The 25923-nt window shown below is 47.7% G+C and overlaps 1 long non-coding RNA gene and 1 pseudogene across 2 annotated transcripts; one reads left to right on the forward strand and one right to left on the reverse strand.

Moving 5' to 3' along the window:
* Positions 1 to 5982: 5982 nt before the first annotated feature.
* On the reverse strand, positions 5983 to 7777 carry LOC146755410 (uncharacterized). Its single transcript, XR_014937994.1, has 2 exons — positions 7585 to 7777; positions 5983 to 6697 (listed from the first exon to the last, which is right to left on the reverse strand). It is a non-coding gene; the product is annotated as an uncharacterized LOC146755410 (long non-coding RNA).
* Positions 7778 to 13547: 5770 nt separating this feature from the next.
* LOC146755411 (hydroxysteroid dehydrogenase-like protein 2) lies at positions 13548 to 22702 on the forward strand (annotated as a pseudogene). Its single transcript, XR_014938040.1, has 11 exons — positions 13548 to 13575; positions 15316 to 15537; positions 15955 to 16053; positions 16187 to 16301; positions 16825 to 16928; positions 17739 to 17837; positions 19512 to 19706; positions 20218 to 20313; positions 21208 to 21336; positions 21894 to 22022; positions 22399 to 22702. The product of XR_014938040.1 is annotated as a hydroxysteroid dehydrogenase-like protein 2 (transcript).
* The last annotated feature ends 3221 nt before the right edge of the window (positions 22703 to 25923 follow it).

Consider the following 25923-nt stretch of genomic DNA (forward strand, 5'->3'; position numbering starts at 1 on the left):
ATAAAGGAATCTCATAAGTATCACTAATTATCCTTGCAAAAATTTCATTTTCTTGGCAAAATAATTCTTTTCATTCCTAAAAATAGCATTTTCTAATCAAAATACTGGTTTTCATACCCAAAGGAAGACATTATCTCTACAAAATTATGCTTTGGAGCATAACATGGTAGATTGTTTCCAGAATTCCTGTATTCCTCTACAAAATAAGGACATTTCCACCCGAAATATCGATTTCTGTCAAGATATAGAGAACTTTGACACCAATAGCTGTACTTATCTCTGAAAGAAATAAAAAGTTCATTTTTGAGTATCACTCTTTATCCTTGCAAAAATACATTTTTCTTACCAAATAAAATTATTTTCATTCCTAAAAATTGCATTTTCTAAACCAAATAATGGTTTTCATCCCCAAAGAAGATATTTTCTTTACTGAATGTTGGTTTGTTGGATAAGAGAATCCAGTGTTTCAAGAATTCCTGTTTTCCTCTACAAAATAAAGACATTTCTACCCCAGTTATCTGTCTCCAGATGAAGGTCAACCCAATGCTGCCATGACTTGAGCAGGTTGCCCTCCCTTTGCTGCTTAACCCAATGCTGCCATGCGATGTGCAGGGTGCCCTCCAGTTGCAGCTCAACCCAGTACTGCTATGCCATGTGCAGGTTGCCCTCCATCCAGCTGCAGCTCAACCCAATGCTGCTCGTCCATTCATTGCTCACCTGCTTCTGCTCCTGCAGCAGCTTCAGACACTGCAGCGCTGTTAATGTTCCGCTGGCAAATTGGGCCCGCATTGCTGCACTGCTCACACAGCTCCTTGCAGGACCTGAGCCAATTGCAGAATGGGGCCGGTGGGTTCCGTGCTGCCCCACTGCCCCTGCCCCACCCTGGGTGGCTTCTATGAGGTCAGAGTGTCATTGTGACACACCAGCACTGGAGGGTCCTTGAAGGTCACAGACGCAAAGCATGGTTTGTGATGGAAGAGTCCTTGAAGGTCATTAAGAACCAGGGAATCACAGAATCACAGAATCACAGAATCACAGAATTACCCGGGTTGGAAGGGACCTCAAGGATCATGTAGTTCCAACCCCCCTGATCTCTACTAGATCAGGTTGCCCAGGGCCCCGTCCAACCTGGCCTTGAACACCTCCAAGGACGGGGCATCCACAACCTCACTGGGCAGCCTGTTCCAGGACCTAACCACTCTTCTAGTAAAGAACTTTCCCCTAACATCCAACCTAAATCTTCCCTCCTTCAACTTAAAACCATTTCCCCTAGTCCTGCTATTATCAGCCCTTTCGAAGAGTTTACTCCCTTCCTGGGAGTAAGTTCCCTTCAGGTATTGAAAGGCTGCAATGAGGTCGCCCCATAACCTTCCCTTCTCCAGGCTGAACAAACCCAACTCCCTCAGCCTGTCCTCATAGGGGAGGTGCTCCAGCCCCCTGATCATCTTTGTGGCCCTCCTCTGGACCCTTTCCAATATCTCCATATCTTTTTTGTACTGAGGGCTCCACACCTGGACACAGTACTCCAGATGGGGCCTCACAAGAGCAGAGTAGAGAGGGACGATCACCTCCCTATCCCTGCTGACCACCCCTCTCCTGATGGAGCCCAGGATCCCATTTGCTCTCCGGGCTGCCAGAGCGCACTGCTGGCTCATGTTAAGTTTCTCATCTATCAGGACCCCTAGGTCTTTTTCTGCCGAGCTGCTCCTTGATGGCCCTCCTCTGGACCCTTTCCAAAATCTCTATGTCTTTCTTGTACTGAGGGCTCCACACCTGGACACTGTACTCCAGATGGGGCCTCACAAGAGCTGAGTAGAGAGGGACAATCCCTATCCCTGCTGACCACCCCTCTCCTGATGGAGCCCAGGATCCCATTTGCTTTCCGAGCTGCCAGAGTGCACTGCTGGCTCATGTTAAGTCTCTTGTCCATCAGGACCCCCAGGTCCTTCTCAGCCGAGCTGCTCTCAAGGACATCTCCTCCCAGCCTGTACAGGTGCCTGGGGTTCTTCCGGCCCATGTGCAAAACCTTGCACTTTGCCGTGTTGATCCTCATTAGATTCACACAAGCCCAGCTTTCTAGTCTGTTGAGGTCCCTCTGAATGGCACCCCTTCCTTCCAACGTATCGACCGCACCACTCAGCTTGGTGTCGTCAGCAAACTTGCTGAGGGTGCACTCCATTCCCTCATCGATGTCATTAATAAAGATGTTAAAGAGCACCGGTCCCAAGACAGACCCTTGAGGGACACCGCTTGTTACTGGCCTCCACCTGGACATAGAGCCATTGACCACCACCCTCTGTCTGCGGCCTTTCAACCAATTGCTTATCCATCGAGTTGTCCACCCATCACATCCACTTCCCTCCAATTTGGAGATGAGGATGTGATGGGGGACCATGTCAAAGGCCTTGCTCAGGTCCAGGTAAATGACATCAGTCACCTTCCCTTCGTCCACCAACACCGTCACTCCATCATAGAAGGCCACAAGATTAGTTAAGCATGACCTTCCCATGGTGAAGCCATGCTGGCTGTCTCGGATCACATGCTCATTCTTTATGTAATGGAGCATGTTGTCCAGGACGATCTGTTCCATGATATTCCCAGGCACGGAGGTGAGACTCACCGGCCTGTAGTTCCCCGGGTCCTCCCTGCTCCCCTTCTTGTATATGTGAGTGACATGACACATCCAGCAGCAGCTCAACCCAATGCTGCCATGCTATGTGCAGGGTGCCCTCCAGTTGCAGCTCAACCCAGTGCTGCCATGCCTTGTGCAGGTTGCCCTCCATCCAGCTGCAGCTCAACCCAATGCTGCTCGTCCATTCATTGCTCACCTGCTTCTGCTCCTGCAGCAGCTTCAGACACTGCAGCGCTGTTAATGTTCCGCTGGCAAATTGGGCCCGCATTGCTGCACCGCTCACACAGCTCCTTGCAGGACCTGAACCAATTGCAGAATGGGGCCGGTGGGTTCCGTGCTGCCCCACTGCCCCTGCCCCACCCTGGGTGGCTTCTATGAGGTCAGAGTGTCATTGTGACACACCAGCACAGGAGGGTCCTTGAAGGTCACAGTGGGTTTGTGTCTATGTTGGGTTTGGGTTTGAGGATTGGGTTTGGGGTAGGGTTGGTTTTAGCTTTGGAGTTTGGTTTTGTGTCTATGTTGGGTTTAGGTTTGGGGTTTGGGTTTGGGGTAGCTGTGGTTTTAGCTTTGGGGTTTGGGTTTGGGATAGGGTTGGTTTTAGGTTTGGGGTTTGGGTTTGGGGTAGGGTTGGTTTTGGGTTGGGTTTGGGGTAGGGTTGGTTTTAGGTTTGGGGTTTGGGTTTGTGTCTGTGTTCAGTTTGGGGTAGCTGTGGTTTTAGCTTTGGGGTTTGCATTTGGGGCAGGGTTGGTTTTAGGTTTGGGGTTTGGGTTTGGGGTAGGGTTGGTTTTGGGTTGGGTTTGGGGTAGGGTTGGTTTTAGGTTTGGGGTTTGGGTTTGGGGTAGGGTTGGTTTTAGGTTTGGGGTTTGGGTTTGTGTCTGTGTTCAGTTTGGGGTAGCTGTGGTTTTAGCTTTGGGGTTTGCATTTGGGGCAGGGTTGGTTTTAGGTTTGGGGTTTGGGTTTGGGGTAGGGTTGGTTTTGGTTTGGGTTTGGAGTAGGGTTGGTTTTAGGTTTGGGGTTTGGGTTTGGGGTAGGGTTGGTTTTAGCTTTGGGGTTTGGTTTTGTGTCTATATTGGGTTTAGGTTTGGGGTTTGGGTTTGGGGCAGGGTTGGTTTTAGGTTTGGGGTTTGCGTTTGGGATAGGGTTGGTTTTAGGTTTGGGGTTTGGGTTTGGGGTAGGGTTGGTTTTGGGTTGGGTTTGGGGTAGGGTTGGTTTTAGGTTTGGGGTTTGGGTTTGTGTCTGTGTTCAGTTTGGGGTAGCTGTGGTTTTAGCTTTGGGGTTTGCATTTGGGGCAGGGTTGGTTTTAGGTTTGGGGTTTGGGTTTGGGGTAGGGTTGGTTTTGGGTTGGGTTTGGGGTAGGGTTGGTTTTAGGTTTGGGGTTTGGGTTTGGGGTAGGGTTGGTTTTAGATTTGGATTAGGGTTTGTGTCTATGTTCGGTTTGGGATAGGATTGGTTTTAGGTTTTGGGTTTGGGTTTGTGTCTGTGTTCAGTTTGGGGTAGGGCTGCTTTTAGCTTTGGGGTTTGGGTTTGTGTCTATGTTGGGTTTGGGGTAGGGTTGCTTTTAGGTTTGGGGTTTGGGCTTGGGGTAGGGTTGGTTTTAGATTTGGATTAGGGTTCAGGGTAAGGTTGGTTTTAGGTTTGGGGTTTGGGTTTGTGTCTATGTTGGGTTTGGGGTAGGGTTGGTTTTAGGTTTGGGGTTTGGGTTTGTGTCTGTGTTCAGTTTGGGGTAGCTGTGGTTTTAGCTTTGGGGTTTGCGTTTGGGGCAGGGTTGGTTTTAGGTTTGGGGTTTGGGTTTGGGATATGGTTGGTTTTACGTTTGGGGTTTGGGTTTGGGGTAGGGTTGGTTTTGGGTTTGGGTTTTTGGTTTGGGGTAGGGTTGGTTTTAGATTTGGATTTGGGTTTGGGGCAGGGTTGGTTTTAGATTTGGATTAGGGTTCAGGGTAGGGTTGGTTTTAGGTTTGGGATTTGGGTTTGTGTCTATGTTGGGTTTGGGGTAGGCTTGCTTTTAGGTTTTAGGTTTGGGGTTTGGGGTAGGGTTGGTTTTCGATTTGGATTTGGCTTCAGGGTAGGGTTGGTTTTAGATTTGGATTAGGGTTCAGGGTAGGGTTGGGTTTAGCTTTGGGGTTTGGGTTTGTGTCTATGTTGGTTTTGGGGTTTCAGTTTGGGGTAGGGTTTGTTTTAGATTTGTGGTTTGCGTTTGTATCTATGCTGGGTTTGGGTTAGGGGTACAGTTGGTTTTAGGTTTGGGGTTTGGGTTTGTGTCTATGTTGAGTTTGGGTTTGTGTCTGTGTTGGTTTATGGTTAGGCTTTGGCACTGGATTAGGGTAGGGTTGGGTTTGGGTTAGGCTTCGGCCTTGGATTAGGGTTCGGTTTTGGTTTAGGGTTTGGGATGGCGTTTGGGTCAGAGTTAGGGTTGTGAATCATGCACAACTTAAGCAGATCCAACCTGAAGGACAAAGGCGCTGGAGTAAATGTCAGCTCAGGAACAGAACTGGGAGTGGGCCGCAGAGTTTGCTTTCAAGGGAAGATTGGACAGATGTGCTGCTGTTGAAAATAAGATTGCAGATGTGCTGGTGTTGAAGATAAGATGGCAGAACAGATGCCTCAGCTGGACGTAGCATCAACAGGAACCAGTTTGGGCACCCCCCCTTAGAGAGTTGGGCATTTATAGTGAGAATGGCCATTAGCCTTCATCCCACCACCACCAGAGATGGTCATTAATGCTTGGAATCTCTGCCCATGTCATTGGGATTAATGACCATGTATAGGCTATGCCTATCAATGGGTAGTCGCTGCAGTGATCCCCACGCACCCAGTGCTGCAATAAAGGGAACAGAACTCATTGGCGTGTCACATTCCTGTCTTGATTTCCTTGGCTTCACCATGGCCACAGCTTATAGGACTGGTCATAGATCAGCTTCCAAAGCCCCTTTTTTTAAAGGAGATGCCACAAAGCTGTACTGCCTGGTGGTGTTGTTGATCAGGTAGTAGAGAGCATTCAAAAGGCTCCAAATGATGCATTATAGAAAGCTGCAGCCACATCATGAATCCCTTCCCCTGCCCCCATCCCCAAATCCATCACCAATCAACCCCTCCATCCACGGCCCCAAATCCCCCCCTTCCATTTCTAGGAACCAATGAAGCTACATTGTGTGCCTCCGGTGGCACAGTGGTTAAGGACGCCACTTTGCAACACCAGAGGCCCGGGTTCAAATCCCCCCTGTGTCGCAAGTGGTAGAAGTGCCGCTCTGCTACACAGGAGGCTCAAATCCTGGGGGTTGGACTCGATGATCTCTAAGGTCCCTTCCAACCCGCATGAGACTGTGATACTCTGATACATCCATGGCCCCAGATCCATCTCCAATGAACCTTTATTCACAGCCCCAAATTCATCCCTCCATTTAGAGGAACCAATGAACCCCTTTATCCACAGCCCCAAATCCATCTCCAATGTACCTCCACCCATGACCCCAAACCCATCACCAATGAACCTTCATCCACCACCCCAAATCCATCCCTTCCATTTATAGGAACCAACGAACCCCTTCATTGATGGCCCCAAATCCTTCCCTTCCATTTATAGGAACCAATTAACCCCTCCATCCCATCCCCAACCCCCCACTTCCCCCTTCAGCCTCAACGCACAGAACTGACACATTGTGGGCCTAAAAATGAACCCAAAATCCAAACCCTAAATAAACAGGCCCAAAATGATGCAAAATGAACCCAAAACCAGACCCCAAATTAAGCCGTGGGGCTTCCAAACTCCACCTCAGCACCTTCCCACCTTTGGCTGCTTGATGCCCCCCATGGCAGCAGCTCTCCTGCCCTGCTGCAGCCTGTAGAGCATCTCCCCCCGGTTCCTCCTCATCTTTTCCTCATAGCTTCGGCCCTTTAAGGTCACGACGTCGCCATATTCCTCCTTCAGCTTCTTCATCACAGCCTTCAGTTCCCCTTCGTACCTCGTGAGCTCTGCGTTCAGCTGTTGCCGTGTCTCACCAGGCCATGATGGGAGCCCATGTTGGCCTTGGAAGCCATTGGGGTTGGAGTCTGGGATCCCACGTTGACCTATAAAGAAGCCATTGGGGTTGGAGTCACGGCCACCCAGGAGGGGGGTTGAAGGCAGAGCACAGATGAGGGTCCTGCATCCTGAAGGAGCATCTGGTACAGAGCAGACACATCTGAAGGATGAGCTCCAGCATGGCTGGCACCAACAAGGAGCAACCCAGGATGAGCAAGAACGGCCCCAGGGTGGGAACTGCCTCTGGACAGACATGCAGTGACACTGAAGGTACACGTGCCCACAGCCACCAAGGGAGCGGTGCTGCAGCCAGTCTTGGGATGGAAATGGCACTTTCCATCTGCCACCTCCATCCTGCCCAGCAGTGGGAGGGGTGCCAGGAAGCAGCAGATGCAGAGTGTGACCTGCTTTTATTTTAATCTCCAGAGCGAGTTGCCGTCTGGGATGCGGTGGCCGCCTTTGTATGAGAGAATCATGGAACAATTGGAGCAGGAAGGAACCCCAAAAGGGCACCCGGTCCCACCGCCCTGCGGGGAACAGGGACACCTACCTCCAGATGAGGTTGCTCTGAGCCTGGTCCAGCCTGGCCTTGAAAGCCTGTCTGGGCACCCACCACCTCTCTGGGCAAGACATCCCAGTGCCTCACCACCCTCCAGCCAAATCCTTCTTCCTCCCATCCAAAGCCAATCTTCCCTCTTTCTGCCTGAAACTGTTTCCCCTCCTCCTATCCCAAGTGACCCTGCTAACAGCTTTAGAAAGCCTTCATGCAGCATGAAAACATGCCTGTGAGCAAACAAGCAGAGAGAGCAGAAAGGATTGCTGTTGCACTGCGTCACGCTGCTCACTGCCCTCTCCTCCCTTACCAACTCCCCAAAATAAAGCCCACCCCCCCCCCCCTTCAATATATACTCATTAATAACACACACACACACACCCTTTATATAGAAACCCGGAACGCAGCGTTGGGTGCGGCGCAGCCCCAGGGCAGGAAGCGCTGATGATGGGAGGGGGCCGGGCCATATACACTCATATGGGCCCGCCCCTAAGCTCTGCCCCCCTGCACGGAAGGACACAAAGTTCCCCTGTCGTGGCTGTGGGTGACCACTAGGGGGCACCGTAGGCATAAAGATTGCCCCCCACGCCCCTTCCCCTTCAACCCAATTTGGTTCCAAAGAGACCCCCCCAACCTCCCATTAAACTGGGGTCTTAGAGTGCCCCCACTGACTCCAAATACCTCCCCCAACCCACCCTATAGACCCCAAACCCACCCCACTGCACCCTAATCCCACCCCACAGCCCCCAAAACCCCCCCCAAGCCCACCTTAAAACCCCCAAAGGCCACCCCATAACCCCCAGATACCCCCCAAACCCACCCTATGGACCCCAAATCCACCCCTCAGCCCCCAAATACACCCAAAACCCACCCTATGGACGCCAAATCCACCCCTTAGCCCCAAAATACCCCCTTAAACCATGCTGGGGCCTTGGGGGCGGCTGTTGGCGGCCCTCAGCCCACAAACCTCTTCCGCTCCCTCTGCCGTTCCCCCCCCTCCGCCCCACGCAACCAGGTCAGGCCTCTCCGGTCTCCACTCCCCCTTCCCCCCATTATCCGCACTGGTTCCGTGCCGTAACCCGCTCCTCCGGAGGGAACGCGTGCTCTGCGGAAATGAGTCCCCTGGGAAACGCGATCCGCTTCACTGGCGTTCCGCCCTTGCTTTGGTTCCTACGGCCTACAGAGCCGGAGGAAGGCGATCCCGGGGAGGGGGGGGGGTGTCCTCAGAGGGGTGGGGACGTGTCAGCTGTGTCTCCACGGAGGGCTGTGTGTCCCCCCCCTACAGGTGGAGCTGCTGCTGCTGCTGCTCGTGTACCCCCGTGGGCGCCCCCCCACCACCACCCAAAACGAAGGGGGGCTGCAGGGATACCTGAGAGTATTGGCTCAGGCGCCCGGCCCCCCCCGGCCCAAAGCGTGCAGCCGCTACCTGCGGCGTTTGGCCGCCCGGAGCCTGGGGGGGTTACGGGAGGGCTTTGGCATGATGGGGAGCCCCGGAGGGGGGTTACGGCTTTGCCTCCGTTTGGAGCCCTACGACGCGACCCCGCCTCATCGCCTCCACATCCTGGCGCTGCTGCTGCAGATGGGGGGGGGGCTCAGGGCTGATCGGTGCGGTTGGAGTCGGGGGGAGCAGAATTAAGGCTCACCCTGCGCCCCTCCCGCTTTCCCCCCCCCCCCCACTCCTCCCGGTCAATGCCCTATTCAGCTCCTAAGGCCCCTGGTGGTGGGGGGTGTCTCCAACTCCTCTTTGCCCCCCCTTCCTTTACCCGTAGCGGCTCAATTGCAACCCTCCCCCCCCCTTGGGACGCCTCCAGGCGACGCCGCATGTTCGACACCATGTGGGAAACGCTGGGGGGGGAACCCGAAAGCCAGTTGGTGTGAGAAGGGGCTCGGCCCCCCGCCATCATCACCCCCTTCGTGTTGGATGAAGGGGACGGAGATGGGGGGTGGGTGGCGGCCGCCTCGTTGCCCCCCCGCGGTCTGGCCATAGGAAATAATTCATCTCGATGGTTTTCTTATGGATTCATTTGCTTCCTCGAGGTTGTCCTGACATTCGGCAATTTCCTTCAGTAGTGTTTCGAGCCTTTTCACTTCTGCATCCTTCTGCTGTAGAAATATCACATTCCAAACAGGACAAACCAGATCATTTTAGAAACAATTACAAGACAAGTTGCATTTTGGTGTTAAAAACTGCCATAGACTCATAGAATAGCCTTGGTTGAAAAGGACCACAGTGTGCAGGGTCTCCAACCAGCAGACCAGGCTGCCCAGAGCCACATCCAGCCTGGCCTGAAATCTGTCCAGGGATGGAGCATCCACAACCTCCCTGGGCAACCTGTTCCAGTGTGTCACCACCCTCTGTGTGAAAAACATCAACCTAATATCCAACCTAAACGTCCCCGTATCACTTTAAAACCATTCCCCTTGTCCTATCACTATCCACCCTTGTAAACAGCCATTCCCCTGCCTGTTTATATGCTCCTTTCAAATACTAGAAGGCCACAGTGAGGTTTCCCTGGAGCCTTCTCTTTTCCAAGCACAACAAGCCCAGTTCCCTCAACCTGTCCTCACAGGAAAGGTGCTCCAGCCCTCTGATCATCTTACTGGCCCCCCTTAGCATTATTTGCAATTCTCTTTTGCCTTCCTGCAAGCACACCTGCTTCAGGGCACATTTCATCCCACTGTTAGGCCTTGTAAGAAGCACTATGGCAAGTCCATATGCAGAAAACAATGGCATTCCATTCACTAACAGAGAAACTATTCTGCCCTTGCTCCTGACTCTTGTCCCTGCCTCCTCCTGCACTGGGCAGTGTTTGTGGGCAATGAAAGAAATACCCACATTCTGGAAAATACAGACAAAAAAGAAACAGGCAGAAAAGCGGTACTAATACTTTGTCACTGGTGGGAATCTCCACAGAAAGTGCTGTGCTAAAGGTGTGAGGTTAAGGGATCATCACTGTCACGATAAAAGTGATAGCATGGAAGATTTAGCGATGGCGTGCTGACTAGAAGGAAAAAACAACACTTACCTTGGAGCTTGTTCATTTTCTCTCCTATCATCGGATATCTTCTCATCATCTACGTAGCTCTGAGGTTGGCCAAAGCCTGTTGCCATGAGCTTTGCTAAACGCAACAGTGCTGTGGCTCAGAGGTATTACACCGGCACATAGCATAGGAGAACTCCATAACCCAAGTGTCAAGGGAAGAAGAAAGGGGAACTGTTACAATTAATTACGTTCACTAAATTGATAATTGTAGGCTTCTTGTCACACACTACTGCCTACAGCAAAACAGCACAGATGTTGACAACTGTGATTTCTGCATACAAGCAACCACTCGAGGCTGAGCACTCTCTCCTGTCTCTTTGCCATGCCTAGAAAGACCCAGAAGAGCTCAGTGTTCTCTTGCTGTTAGTTTACATCCTCCAAGCACTTCCAAAGGCACGCTGCTCTGTAGAAAAAGCTGAGCTGCCCAGAAAGTTTGTGCAGGAAGAAGGCAGCAGTGTCAGTGCACGTCATCCTGGTGGATCTGAAAGCATTTGTGAAGAGAACAGGGAAAGAAGAGGGAAGAGAGCAAAACCAACAGGCACTAGCACTGCTGCCCACAGGGGGCGGGGCTTGAGGCAGGGCCTGTGCCAGAGGGGGGCCTGGCACAGTTAGGGCCAGCTCAGGGCCCAGAGCAGAGGGGGAGCAGGCAGAGGCAGGGCCTTGGGGCCCAGGATGGAGGAGGACCAGGCACAGCTGGGGCCAGCTCAGGGCCCAGAGCAGAGGGGGACCAGGCACAGCTGAGGCCACTGCAGGGCCCAGGTGAGAGGGGAGCCCAGCACAGTCGGGGCTGCTTTGGGGCCTGGGCCGGAAGGGGGCCCGGCACAGCCAGGGCCTATCCCCCTTTTTTGCACATATGAAATGCTCCCAGCTGTGTTGCACAGCAGAACATCTTTCAATGGAGATGAAAGCCTGTGAAATGAAAGAATCCTTTCTTATTTCTTTCACATTTGTGTTTGTTGACTGCAGTTCCAACCAGGTGGACTCGCAGTGTCTTGCAAGTGCCACCTGGAAGCAGGTACAGACTGGAGACACAGCACCCTCAATGTCCAGGTGAGTAACAGCAGCCAAGGAGGCCTTTGGGCTCTGCAGGGTCCAAGTGTGGAGCATTACACACAGGAACAGCTGAGTATAAAGACAGTGGCAGAGCTGCAGAGCTTGCCATAGTAGGGAGGCACAGTGGCTCAGCTCATTTCCCACAGTAACACAGGAAATAAGAGCCATGAGGGAAATGCAGATGCCTTCTGCCCCCATCAGAGGGGAGGAATGAGCTGCACTTCCACAGAGACATTCCTCTCACAGCCACTCACACCTCAGGTGTGGAGGGACGAGCTGGGGCTGCTGGTGGCAGCTGTGGAACACTGCCATCTGTGGTGCTCCATCCTACCTTGGAGGTGGGCATGTAGAGCTGAAGACCTTTGTCACTGCACAAATGACTGCAAGCAGAGATGTAGCAGAGGGAACATAAAGCATTTAATAACTTATACAAAGCAATGACTAATAGAAATGACAGTATTTCCAACCAAATATCCCCCATCCTAACAGTCATATCTGATTTCTACAATCCCACCCAAACAATTTCCCAGCCCCCTCCAATTCCTCCTCACTATCCCACCCCTGAATTTCCCTCCCCCAATTCCCACACAGTAATTGCCCACACTAATTACCAGTATGCAGGGCATAGAGAACACCTGTTCCTTGTGTGCAGACACCTGGAAAAAAAAGAAGTGTCAGGGAACTGGAGGTCTGTAGCAGGTTCTGGAGGCTCTGCATAGAACGTAACCCCAGACCACAACCCCATCAGCTGCTGGGGCAGCATCATCCCTGTCATTGGGGGATGTTGCCAGTGGTGGACAGGGACACGGGGAGAAGCCACACCTTGGTGTAGCTCTGATCTGCTCATGTCCAGTCCAATCCTCTATAGCACTTTCCATCTTCTGTCCTTTGTTCTTAACCGTATCCTTCCTTCTCTTCTGCTCTTTTCCTTTCTTTTAGGTGTCTTACCTGTATCTGCTTTTCCCCTCTTCTGTTCTTTTACTGCTCTGGTCAGCATCCAGTGTCTGCACCGCAACTGTAGGTTTTGGGATGGAGAAAGGTACACAGGGCATAGATTTGTACAAGAAAAGCTCTCTTGCTGTGCTCAACAGATGACAAAAAGGAACCCTCAGGACCACAAAGGCAGCTTGTTTCTCCAAAGGCCACAGCGTAAGCTCGTGTAACTGGGAAGGACTCTGTTATACATCTCCTAGAAGTGCCTTTGAATGAATAATTTTCTGGTCTTGTTTCTAATTGTTGCTCAGAGGAAATGAAGTTTTTATCCTTGAATCTTCGGAGGAGAGAGCTCTCGGCTCCTCAAGCAGCGCAGGCCGAGATCTGCCCGGAGAAGGAGAGCCAAGACGGGCCCCTGCTGCTGCTCCTGCTGCTGCTGCTGCTCCTGCTCCCGCAGGGGCAGCCTGCAGGCAGCGGGTCCAGCAGCCGGCACCCAGGCGGCTGCAGCCAGGGGACCCCGGCCTCCCAAGCGCCGAAGGAGAAACCGCAGCCGACGCCGAGCTCGAGCCTCTCACAGCCGGCCAATGCGTGCTGCAGCAGCTTGGGGAATGAACCAGCCTCTGGACCCGTCCCTGCTGCCACCAAACAGCGGCTGGAGCCCTGGAGACATTTCTACTTCCTTGTCGTTCACCGCTTCATCTTACATGGGAGACAGCTTGCCACGCAACCCAGCGCTGCAGGAACTTCCCTGGCGCCCAAGAGAGCAAGAGCAGCATGCTCCTGAGGCCGGCCTGCTTTTCCACTCCTTATCGCTCACAGTGAACATACAGCATGAAGTAACGGTGATGCCAGAGGAGTGGGAGCCTTGGGAGGACCCGCAGCGCCCACCTTTCACCAGCTCTGTCTGGGTAGAGGAAGGCTGCTGGCTGCGCACCGATGGAGATGACAGTGATGAAGATGACAAGTGAGCGCCCTGCAGTGGGGTCATGTCGGCACCCGCATAGTGGCCCGAGGTGGTAGTGGATAGACCAATAGTTATAAGGACAGGTTGTTTCAATAATAAATCGTTTCAGTTTGGTCACTTCAGTTTGGTCATTCACTCCTTTCCTTGAGGGCGAGATCTCAGATGCGATTTTAATTTTGCCAGTGAAAACGTGCAAGGCTTTGGCTTGGTTGAACGAGGTGTACTCCCACAGGGAACTCATCCCGATACTTCCATCACCCGCCCCTCATCCCGCCCTGCTCGGCCCTGGCTCTGCCCAGCTCCCCAGGCCGTGGCTGCGCGGAGGGCGGTGTGAGCGGGGAGCGCGTCCCATGCCGAGCCGACAGCCTCCCCATAGCCGTGCCGCCATGCTGCCCAACACTGGATAAGGCGACCTGGGCTTTCCTCCTTCCTTCGGCAGGGCCGTGAGCTCCGAGCCACAGGAGCTGCCGGGGCAGAGCTGGGGCCGGGGCCGGGGCCGGGGCCGGGCAGAGGGACAGACGCGTGCTCCGCAGCCCCTTGAGGGCGATGGGACGCGGGGTGGAGGCCGCGGCCGGGCACGGTGGCCCCGGAGCGGCTGGGTCGGACCCGGAGTCCCGCTCGGTGCTGTTTGCTCACGGGCCGAGCTGTGTGCACGTCCGGAGGGCAAAGTGCGGCTGTGGGTGTGCTGCGGAATCTGAATTGAGTGACTGCTGCGGCGTTATTTCTGCGCTGCTAATGAACGGGGACATACGTTGACCTTATTCGTTCCCATGTGTTGCAAGCAGTAGTCATGAGATCCTGTACGAGTGCAGAAAGCGCCCACGGTGCAGCCTGTGGGCTGCCCTGGTTGCGGCCGTGCCTGCTGCAAAAGGAGCCCACTTGCATGATTCTAACTCCCTGAACCTGTCCAGTTAACATTTCTCTTACCCCTTAGGCTGTTCAACCATCCAGACTATTATGTATTTACTTGGATACAAAAGTATTTTGAGAGATGGTAATGAAAGCTTTGCTAATGTGAATGGTGTCAGCTGTTATCACTTTGGCCTCAAATCCTTTCATTCTATCACAGAAGTCAATCAGGTTCACCAGGCTTGATTTTACCTACTGAGATTGATGATGCATTGGAACATGCTGCCCAGGGAAGTGGTGAAGTCACCATCCCTGGTGATGTTCAGGAAGGGTTTAGATGTGGCACTGAAGGACATGGTTTAGTGGCCATAGTGGGGATGGGTTGAAGGTTGGACTATATTGTCTTTTCCAACCTTCCAAGTTCTAAGATTACCTCTCATCTATGGCTAGTTTCTCATGTCCTGGTAAACCATGTTCCTAAGCAAGGCACTACCAGTGTCTGCTCTCACTGAATCACCCATGCCACTCAGCAACGCTATTTCCTTGTTCATGCTCTTTCTACCCACATTATAGCAGATAAACAAGTTGCCACTGGCTTCCCTTGCAAGTCTCAGCTGCAGGTGAACTTTGGTTCTCCTCACACTGTGCTGATATGCTCATGCAATTTTCCCAGTTCCTTTTTATCTCACTGGTGCTTCCACTCTGTGTGACACCTTTGTACACAGGGGCTCAGTCACAAGTCGTTTGCACAGCTGTGTCAGCCTGCTGGTTGGTTGGACAGACTTGTGGGGATTTATTGGGTTAAATGCAGTTACTTGCAAACTGAGTTTTACTGTGAAAGCCTTAAGGAAAATCATGGTCATTTTTGAAAATCTGATTTTTGGCTCTTGTCTTTGGCACCCTGCATTGGGATTGTGATCCTGGACTTTGCCTTTACAGCGTGTTGAGCTACTGGTCCTCTGTGTTCAGAGGGCCAAAAGAATTAAATTACAGAGAGCTGCACTGAGTATCAAAACGTTAGAATTGGTTGGTTTTGTTGTTTTTAGAGGTCACTCCTTTTCTGCTTTTGGAGAATGCAGCAGTTCTGTTGTGGGCAGCCTTGGATTATTGTACAAAAAGTCTTCAGTGGTGGTGAAAGGCTTTTCTGTAGCTTTATCCATTTATTCTGTATTTTGGGTCTGATTTCCTTGTAAAATGTTGAAGGCAGTTGCCTCTTGCTAAGACTGCAGTGATTGTTTTTGTCCCCAAAGACTGCAAGATGTCACTGAGTTCCAGATTTTGCTTTGTTCCCCCTCTTGTTTCCCCTCTACCTCCTTCACATCTTCAGGAAACTAGCAGGCTGCACGCTCTTCATCACTGGTGCGAGTCGGGGAATTGGCAAAGCCATTGCTCTGAAGGCTGCCAGGGATGGTGCAAACATTGTGATTGCTGCCAAGACAGCAGAGCCCCATCCTAAACTATCTGGGACTATCTACACAGCTGCAGAAGAGAGTAAGTTGTAATCAGGGTGGGCTTCAGACTGTGGGCTGTGTGTGTGTGTCATTGCTTAGTTCTTGCGTATGAGTGGGAAACTGCTCTGACTCTCCTAGCTCCCATTCAGCTTTAAAAGAATGAGCCCAAGTGCTTCTCCTGCCTCCCAGGAATTCTGTGAGGTATTGAAGTTTGATGTTAATGAATACACATGTGCATAAAGGTAAAAATGTTATGTTAATTAAAATGTGTGGTGAGCCATGTACATTCTCAGTGTTAGGATTTTGTTGTGGCATCCCTATTCATTATGCAGTATGTGAAAGTGTCAGAGTTTGAAAGGTGTAATTTTTAATGCATTCACTGAATGAGAAAATCTCAGTAGTCAGTTTGTGCAGTCTGAGAGACAAATTCTAAGTGTGCTTTTTTCTAATCACGCAGTTGAAGCAGCTGGAGGAAAGGCATTGCCATGCATCGTTAATATGAGGCAAGAAGAGCAAATTATCAGCGTCGTGGAGAAAGCTGTGAAGACATTTGGAGGTATGCTGAGGGGCAGGGGAGTCTACCAAGCAGATTATTCAATGAAGAAGAAGAGGAAAGAACAGCCTAACCTGCTTTACTCCTGTTTTTTCTTATTTCACTGCTAATGTGAGGTGACTTACTTTAAAACCAGGGATTGATATTTTGGTGAACAATGCAAGCGCCATCTCTTTGACCGGCACTTTGGAAACAGAAACCAAGAAGGTCAATCTTATGATGGATGTCAACGTACGAGGAACCTACCTCACGTAAGTGCTGAGGCAAAGCCATTTTGACAAAATGTTTAATGCTGTCTCAGTTTGTCTGAGATCTTGGTGCAGAGAGTAATAATAACTAAACGCATATATACTGTATTATTTTTCAAATGTGGTTTTAAAAATGAGATAAATATGTGAGCAGAAGGTAAGAAATATGGGACTAGATGATTCTCTACACTGGTAATCTGGCTTGTTAGCACATCATGGTTTACTCCCTTTCCAGAACTATTACAAGGAGACTATTGCTTCCAAACATCTGGAATATCTGCTTTAGTAGAAGTTGCTGCACAGCTTGGAGGATGCAGCCCAGCTGTTAGACATGAATGCTATTCCTGAGACAAGTGAGATAGGACAGGTTTTTTTTCTGTTCTTTTCATCAGTTAAATACTTGATTACAAGGGAAGGGTTTCAGCTCACCATTGGACCTTTGTGAAAGTGAAACTACTGCTCTGCTGTAGTGGTAAATGTTCTGTAAAATAAGAGATGACTGTCTTGCTTGATTCCTCTCTTCCAGGTCTAAAGCGTGCCTTCCCCACTTACGGAAAAGTAAGAACCCCCATATCCTGAACCACAGCCCACCTCTGATTATGAAACCCACGTGGTTCAAAAATCACTGTGGTAAGTAGCATCCATTGCCTTTGCTGTTATGTGTTGAGAAATGTGTGAGTAACTAATGACGTGTGCAGGAGCGCCAGCCAAGAATTCCAGATATTGTGTTTTTAGTGCTCACAAGAGACTGACAGGAATGGTTCCTCAGAGTGTTTTGCACTGAAAGAAAAGGTGAAAGAAAATTGTTTTCTGATAAAACACAGTACAAATCTCATGCCCCTAGCGTGGCCTTTATATTTCCAAGAAGGTTCTGCAGGTAAGAGATAAGAGTTTTTCATAGGATTTCTTAATACTACACCATGTTTTCTATTCCCAATAGAGATAGGAAGGCAAAATCTTTTTTTCTCTATGCTTCCACATTTGATTTGATAGCGATAAAGCTCATTGCTGTCTTTTTAAATAGAAATTATCTTTGAGGAGTGAAGGAGGCCCCAATTGCGTCTTTGGGCTAGAACATATGTTGCTCATCTTAAACCTGTGGATTATCTTTTAAACTTCAACACTTGGAACATGGTTAAACTCCTCTTGCAAGTCCTTGTTCCTTCTCTGCAACATCCTCTTCTCAGAGTATACAAAAAGGATTTACAACGTGCTTTTTTCCTTTTTTTTTTCCCTCCCCAATTCAATACTCATGTAAAAGGGTCAGTTTGTATCTGAAGGGGGTGGTAGGAGCTGGGAGAGTTTCTGTACTCTAGGAAGATGATGCTTTGACCCCAGAAAGTTGATTTTTCCGTGACTTACATCCTTCAAAAGTAAAATTCTATGTGTAGACTAAATATGTATCCTACTAAATATGGGATTTTTGTGTGCTTTTTGTAGCCTACACAATTTCTAAATATGGCATGTCCATGTGTGTCTTGGGAATGGCAGAAGAATTTAAAGGAGAAGTTGCTGTCAATGTTTTATGGCCTAAAACAGGTGATTATTTTGAATTGTTGTGTTTTGTCCTATACAGGTGGTCTTATTTAGGACTGATTCAGAACACCGAGCACTTCTGTGTATTTTTTTGTGATCAAAGATGTTGTGTGGGTATTGGCTTTCTTTCCTAGTTCTCACTGTTGCCTTCCTATTTTCACTTAAACTTGCCTTCAGCCTGAGCACATTCTGCTTTTTCTCCTGTCTTGTCACTGCTCCTTTCAACATGACTCAAACTTTGGTTTGCACACCATCCCTGAGTAGTATTGGACATTTATGTTAATATTTAGAATCCCCAGCTATTTAGATTGCCAGGAAATAGATGAAGCTGACAAGATATGTACCTCTGTAGATGTAAAAAAAAAAAAAGTTTGGGCTGAGTGGGAAATCAATTGCTTTTTCACACAACCATCCAACCCTTCTTGCAAGTCACAGCACACTGAAGGGCCGCATAGCAGAAAAATAACTTGGTGTGCCCATCTTATACTAGCTCCAGTTTATTGTCCATGGGTCAGTGAGGACCAGGGCTGCTGTTGAAGGTTTGGTAGCTGCTGAACAAAGAGACCAGTGTCTTGAAAGCATTAGAAGCAGTAAGTGAGCTTTCAAAATTTGTATGTATCAGTGTTTCCTTGATGAAAACTGTTCATGTTCTGAAGTATAAAAGTTTGTAATGTTCAGTCTAGGAAGAAAAATGTTGTTTTGAAAGGTTTATCTGCCAAAACAAAAGTTAACTACTTTAGAGAGTGAGAGAGGTGACTTCTGTAGTATCTACATTACAATTACAAAGTTTTTAATTTAAAGAACATCATATATATGTGATCAGCTTCAATGCTGGAGATTGACACTGTGCTAGTATGGTTCTATTGGTTCATCCAGCTCCTTGAAACAAGAAAATATGCTGATAGTGAGATGTTACGAGCTCTCGATTTTACTAAAAGTGAAAGAGGTAGCCTGCCAAAAGGATGTAAGAGTGTGAATGAGTAGTAGAGGTACTGCAGGGTCAAAGTGGAAGATGCTGTATGTATGAATTAATGGAAAACCAGCAGCACTTTGTATGAAATAGATGGAAGGATGTGCAGATTGCAGGACAGTAGATGGTTTTTCATATCAGTCTTTGCCCATAGTTTTGCTATATTTAGAACAATAATAATTGGCTGTAATGTGAAAGTAGAGGAGCATAAGCCAGGAAAAGTTTGAGTTTGTGCTATTGGGTTTCTCATCTTTAACTTAGAGTCACTTTGTTATCTCACAAGTTATTGTGGGTCTAAAATTGAGATTTTCAGTATGGTAATGGCTGCAGAAAATGTTAATTGCTGATGCACATTCACTTTGAGAAAGATAGTTGTCCTGTTAGTTTTTCATGTCCTGAATAAAGCCAGAGGAAGTCTTTGTGTGGAAAGTATTGATAGAAGCATTGAATAATATGAATATTACAAGGAGTTCTTCCCTTTATTCCTCTTTTGGTTCCTTTAATACTTTTCAAGTAAGGGAATCTTTACACTTTGAGGATTGTTTGCTGGTTGACCATTCTTCGCTGGTTGATGGTATTTCACAGTTTAGTCTTCTCATGATTACTTTCATGTGAGAGGAGAATAAAGTTTATGCATTTGCCAAAGAGATGAGTATGTGATGTCATTAGTGTTAAACTTGTAATTTCCTGTCCTCTGAATTTTCCAGCCATACATACAGCTGCTATGGATATGCTGGGAGGATCCGGAATAGAGAAGCTGTGCAGAAAAACTGACATAATTGCAGATGCTGCATATTGCATTTTAACAAAGCCGAAAACTTTCACTGGAAACTTCATTATTGATGAAGTTCTACTGAGAGAAGAAGGCGTTAAGGATTTTGATGTCTATGCAATTGCACCAGGTAAAAGAGATCTTTAAAATGAGAAGCTTGCGAAGGAAGGAAGGCCATATGGGGAATATGGATATATTCCTTTGACTCAGTCAAAAGATGCTTTGCCTCACGTTTGAGAATGTGGATTCTGGGAAAGCACATAATAGTCCACTGAGGCTCTAATAATCAATGCCTATATAAATATATATATATATATATATATATATATATATATATATATATATATATATATTTTAAACCCATTAGCAAAAAGAAAATAGACCTGCACCACAAGCGCATGTATTACTATTTACCAAATAGTGAGATAGTGTTTCTTCATCTTCAGATGTTTCTGACTGAATTTGTAAGAGGCTTCTGGGTCTGATTTTAAATGTACCAGAACCTAAACATGTCACCTCGTCTTCTTTCAACCTGTAGTTCATTTACTGGTAAATTGAGGTGCTGTTGCCTTCAGAATGGATTCCTGTTTGTGCTGTTCACCCTTACTTGGGCTTACTGTTATTGTTCAACTCCCCTTTAGGTCACCCCCTGATGCCTGACTTCTTCTTGGATGCTGAAACTGACATGACAGCCACATAATCAGAAGGCCGTGGAAGGGCAACCTCTGCATGTACATGTCGATTATTTGTGATGATAATGAATGCCTCCTCTATTTCAAGTTACTTTTGGACTACATTCAAGCTATGTGGCAAAATCTATTGTATTTGGGCTGTTTGATTTATGGAAGTGACTTTAGTGTCTGCAACTTTCACAGTTCATAATCAGCACCTTGTTTTGAACAACCTTTTTGCTTTTTACCACCAGAGTTAAGTGGCATGAAGATTATGAGTAAATATTGCTGTAAAAAAATCACAAGCAATCAGCATATTTTGCAGGAGTGTTACATCTTTCTTGCAGTGTGAGAACTTGAGAAGCTTCTATTCCTACATGAAGTTCTCACAGTCGTACATGATGTGAATGTCTACAAGATGAAATAGAGAAGTTGTTTTTTTACAAAAGCATCAGGTTCACTTTTTCAGAATAGTGATGTTTCTATTGGAGGGCAAATAGGAATACTGGATATGTTTTATAGGAGTGCCAAAACAAATATAGGAAAGAAAGAGGCTAAGTTTGAAAAGAGCCCAGTTCCCTTGAAAATACTATTTGTGAGTGCGCACTTAGACTTTTCTGCCAGGAACTGATACTGCCAACTGCCCAGATCTCCAACACAGTAGCAATTCACTGAGTAGAATAATTATTTCCTGATACACTGACCTTCTGCATGGCTTTTAGGGGCTGCTAAGCATTACATACCTTATAAATTGCAAATGCTCTTTCTTAATGTTAAATGAGCACATTCACTGCAGTGTACAAAGTTGCTGATTAAAGTAGTGAATTGATTCACACCTTAGAAGCTTTTGCAGAAGAACTGCTGAAAACATATATATTCTTAGAAAGATAAGTGAGATAGAGTGTTCCAGCATTTTACAGAGAATCCATCTATTTCTTTTAGGTGCTTCACAGGCATCAGGTGGAGCCAAGCTTAATAAAGAATCAGCTTCAGCGGGGCCTGTTGCAGAAACATTCAGAGTTATTCAGGGAGAACTCAATAAAGAAACAGTGAAATCCACGCAGGGCGTCTTTCAGTTTGAATTGTCAGGTAAGACCATCACTTGTAAAATTCTCAAATGCTCACTTTTCTAGCAAGAGTCAGTCTGTATTTTCACATGTAAATACTTGTCTTTTATAACTGGTCTAGGAACAGGGACATCTTTGGGTGTGCTCTGTAAGATGCTGCCTTTCAGAGCCAACTTCAGCACATGTGGGATTTACCTTGCTGCTGTTGTCACAGGGAGATGCTTTCTGCATCAGCAGCATGTGCTGCTCTTTTGGGGACTGTGGTGTGTTTTCCTGGTGTTTCATTTCTGCTGTGTCACCCTGCTGGCCATGCTGCACAGGGTCAGCATGGTAGTTCTGTTCCAAACCCCTGCTGCCTCCAGCTCCACCAGCAGCCACTGCCTTGTCCCCTGACACTGTGGCATTGTGGGGCATCTGCTGGGGCTGACCTTGTCTGCACAGAGAGCGCGGGGCAGCTTCTGGCACAGCACCTCCAGCACGTCTAGCACGAAGATGGGAGAGAAAAGCAGGCGGGGGTAGCAAAGGGCAGGGCACATCAGTCCTTGTGGTGCTGCCACAGGTTCTCCCTGTTCCACTCAGGTGATGAAGGAGGCACTTGGTACCTTGACCTGAAAACCAGCAGTGGGAGTGCTGGGTTTGGGAAGCCTCCTGCAGCAGCTGATGTTGTGATGAGCATGTCGAGTGGCGACTTTGTGAAGATGTTCACTGGTGAGTAACAAACGGGTTTGGCAGAACTGAGGCAGCTACTGGTGGCAGGAAACATCTTGCTGATGGATGAGCTGACAGGCTCACCTCTCTTTGTGGTCTTGGAATTGGATGAGCTGTAGCTGGAAGTGCATGGCCTTTAAATTCCCTTCCAACATAAGTCACTCTGTGAGTCCATGATTTTATAATAAAAATATCTACTGCTTTGTTCAGTAGCTATTGAACTTTTCAGAGTGTAGCTTCAGAAAGCATCCAGTCAATCTGTTGAACCTCTTTTCTGATGCTTTTACAGTAGAACTTGGTAGCAAAGTAACTACTATATGATATCGCAATCTCCAGTTCCTTTCCTTTTCCTGATGATTCTGTGTCTTCTTTTTAGGTAAACTAAAGCCAACCATGGCCTTCATGTCAGGAAAATTAAGGATTAAAGGTAGCATTGAAGCTAGAGAAGATGCTGACACAGTTTAATGCTAAACTGTGAGGGAGAAGCTGTACCAGCAGAACATCCAGCCTTTCTTTTATAATAGCAGTGCTACATTTTAAAACGATAATCTACTTTTTTCTCTTTTTTTGTGTGTATAACAACTGTGGATAAAATGCTGATCTGTTAGAGAAGATCTAATTTAGTTTTATTAAGACTGAAAGGTGTTTGTGATTAAACAATTCCTTCTTGAGAATACTTCTATTATGTAACTGGTGTTTTCCTTTCTTACACTCCTTTGGAGCAATGCAACACACCTGAAGTGGGTTTTCTTTTACATATTTGCTTGCATGCGTGCATGTCCCATAAGAAGTCTGGGAGGAGCAAATATCACCTTGCAGATCTTCACACAAACACACCCCCAGCCCAGACTGCCACAAACAAGGTAATCCCTCCCACAGCACCTGCGTGCAGCACCAGAAGGTTTAAACTACAACATGTTTACAGGCACATCACCTTCCCTCTTTAGCATGGAAAGAATGGAAACTCATGAGAAAAAGCACAAATGCTCTCTAAGTGGACAAGAGCACAGATCCTCCTCCTGGTTCAAGAGCACGTGCAAAGCCAGAGGTAGCAACCTCACAGTGTTGCCAAGAGAACTGCTCAAAATGTAGGGCATTTTACTCCTAAGTATGTAGAGAATATTTCAAGACTTAGAATTTATTTTCTAACTTGTGCAATGGTCAAATAGTTTATAGTCTTCAAAGCCTGTGCTCAAACAAAATTATTTGTGCTGTAAAGGTTCCATCCCTGTTGAATTCTGGTAATACTACAGAGAATGTTGAATTCACTTATGCACTCTGCAGTCCCAGCGCCATGAAAAACATGAAGGAACTTTCCTTTTGAGGTGACAGCTTGCCTGTGGCTGTGTGGTTGTTCCCACACTTGGCTACATTATGCAATACTGTATGTGTAATGCTGGTTGCAGCAGTGCAATCAGGAAGTATGCCTTAGGATTGCCAGGGCTGTTACATCTGGAAGGAGATGTAAGCAGATGTGGCTTGTTCTCATCTAGATAACATGAAGAGTATTGAGGGGATAGTGCAAGAAAAAGAATCTTTCAAAAGCAGTCAAACAAGTGCTTTGCTGCATGACCTGAAAGGGTGATGGTACCAGATTGTCTTGGTGTGAGCACATGGTAAGATTTTTGTGTTAATAACTAAAGACCGTTAGATACGCTGCTGTTCTCTGAGCTGAATAAACATCAGCTGGCGGTACCTCATGTATGAGCAGAGGATGGGTGAGAAGGTGGTGTGTTTGGAAACTGGGGGTGGCTGAGATCTAGAAGATGCAGAGTGAGCTGACAAAAGGTAAAGGTTGAAAACAAAATGGGAAAAGAGTTTTGCCAGTTCCTCAGCCGGTGACCCTCCTGAGAACTGAGAGTGGGGAAAAATTAATCAGATGAAATTCCAGCTCCCTCCCTTGAAGACTGACAAAGATTTTAGAGGCACATGTTCATGTTGGACTACACCTCTTTTCCCCTGTGAATAAAAAACCTTGCTGCCTCAAAAAACAGGGCACCTTACCCTTCTTTGATCCAGTCTTGCTCAGATCTGGAGGAGCTGGAGAGAGCTGCAGCATAAGTATTCACATATAGTAGTACTTTTAAGCACAACCTGTAGGTGACAGCAGGGCAGCAGCACCTCCAGTGCTGTGGGCTGCTCATGGGTGTGTTGCTCAATTCTATGCAGCTGGGAGCTGCTTGCAAAATGCTGAATGTGCTGTGACCAGCACAGTGCAGAGCTTTTACTCTATCTCACTTTCTGCCTTCCCTCGGAATAATGCACCTACTCTATCACAATTGCATTTGTGTAAAAATGAATATTTGAAACCCGGTTCTTTTGGTTACTCAGCTGATCTCCATTCCCTTGTTAGTAGTCCTGTGTTTTTTTATGGCTTGCACCATCATTAGTCATCTGCCTGTGCAGATAAGATTCTCCTTTATCTCTCGTTTGCCTACGCCATATTCAAGCATTTCCAGGAAAAGCTCAGGGTATTGAAATATCCTTCAGTGGTCTAAGTATTCTTTCAGAATATAGGGGGAAGGAATGTGCTTTAAGCACCCGCATCTAAGTAGCTTCTGCTACACTCATAAATTAGATCTAATCCAACACCTGTGAATAACAGCTCCCCTCTGCTTTATAGTTTAGCTGTTCTTTTGGAAACCTTAATTGTGAGTATTGTGTGAGAAACAATTGATGCAATTAGATTTGCTGGAAAGAATAACGACTGTCACTTCCTTTGGAACAAGAGGAAGTACACCATTTTGTGCTTTTTCTGTCTAATACAACAGCACATGTGAGATAAGTAGTGACTAGATCTAAGGGAAGACATGTAATATGTTCTCTCCACAAATAATTCAGCTTCAGCAGATCCACTGCAGTTAAATTTTCTAAGGTACCTCAAACGAGATCAAGGCTTGGCTTTTCAAAAGATGCGTTTGCATGTGGGAGGGAACCTCTGAATGTTGTGCAATGAGCTGCAGCCTCTCTTCAGCCCCTAAATTAATGAAGATCCGTGTAAGTATGTTCAGCACACAATCAAAGTGCTGCCAAAACAGTCCCATTTAATGCAATTATCAGCTACTTTGCACTGTCCGTGCTTTCCCTTTGTTGGCACCTACAACACAATGCTGTCACAAGGGGAGCACGCAGGCACACAGCCCTTGGCAGCCCTTCTACATGATGCTGGGCAGAGGTGAAAATACAAAGAGGCTCAGTGAGGCAGGCACAGAGTGCCAGTGTCAGGTGCTCAGGTGGGGCTATGGGCATTCTGGGGACCTTCCCTGCCCAGAAAGTGTCTTTTTTGGCTCAGTGAGTGTTTTGAAGGCCCTCCAGGAAAGCATGATTTGGGAGTGGAAGATTGGTATGTCATGCTGGTCACACATCCATCCTAGTGCAGAACAGAGAGCATTCATTCACACTCCTACTACTGCTCCTTTAAGCTCTCCTACAGTCTGCAGTTCTGATTTACCAGCAGTCAGCAAAGAAATCATAGCTTCTTCCTACTCATTTGTCTCTAGCAGTCAAATAAAACCATTTGTGTCAAACCTTTCTCTCTGTAGCACCTGCTTTGGCCTGGAGGCGTCTCCCTCAGACTCACAGATAAGCATGCTGGCCCTGAAGGATTCCAAACCATGGCTCTCACCACAGCTCCCCTCTCCCCAAGTTGAAACATACCTTTTTACAGTTATAAACTGCATGTAAAGATCATCATACTCGAATAGAATGCACATGTTTTGACTTAGCCAAATGGAACTGTGTGGTAATAGTTACTTGCAAAGAGTTTGCTCTGCTCTCCGAGCCATTTTGAAAGCTGTGTGCCTTGAAAGCCAACTGCTCTGATTTTAATGCCTCTTTTATCCATATTTCTGTGTCTAATTCAGTCATACTGCAAAAGTGAAGGTAGTTATATGGATTTACA

This window comes from Coturnix japonica, chromosome 32 (genome assembly GCF_054131305.1).
Source record: "Coturnix japonica strain WE chromosome 32, WE-NBRP24, whole genome shotgun sequence".
NCBI lineage: Eukaryota > Metazoa > Chordata > Aves > Galliformes > Phasianidae > Coturnix > Coturnix japonica.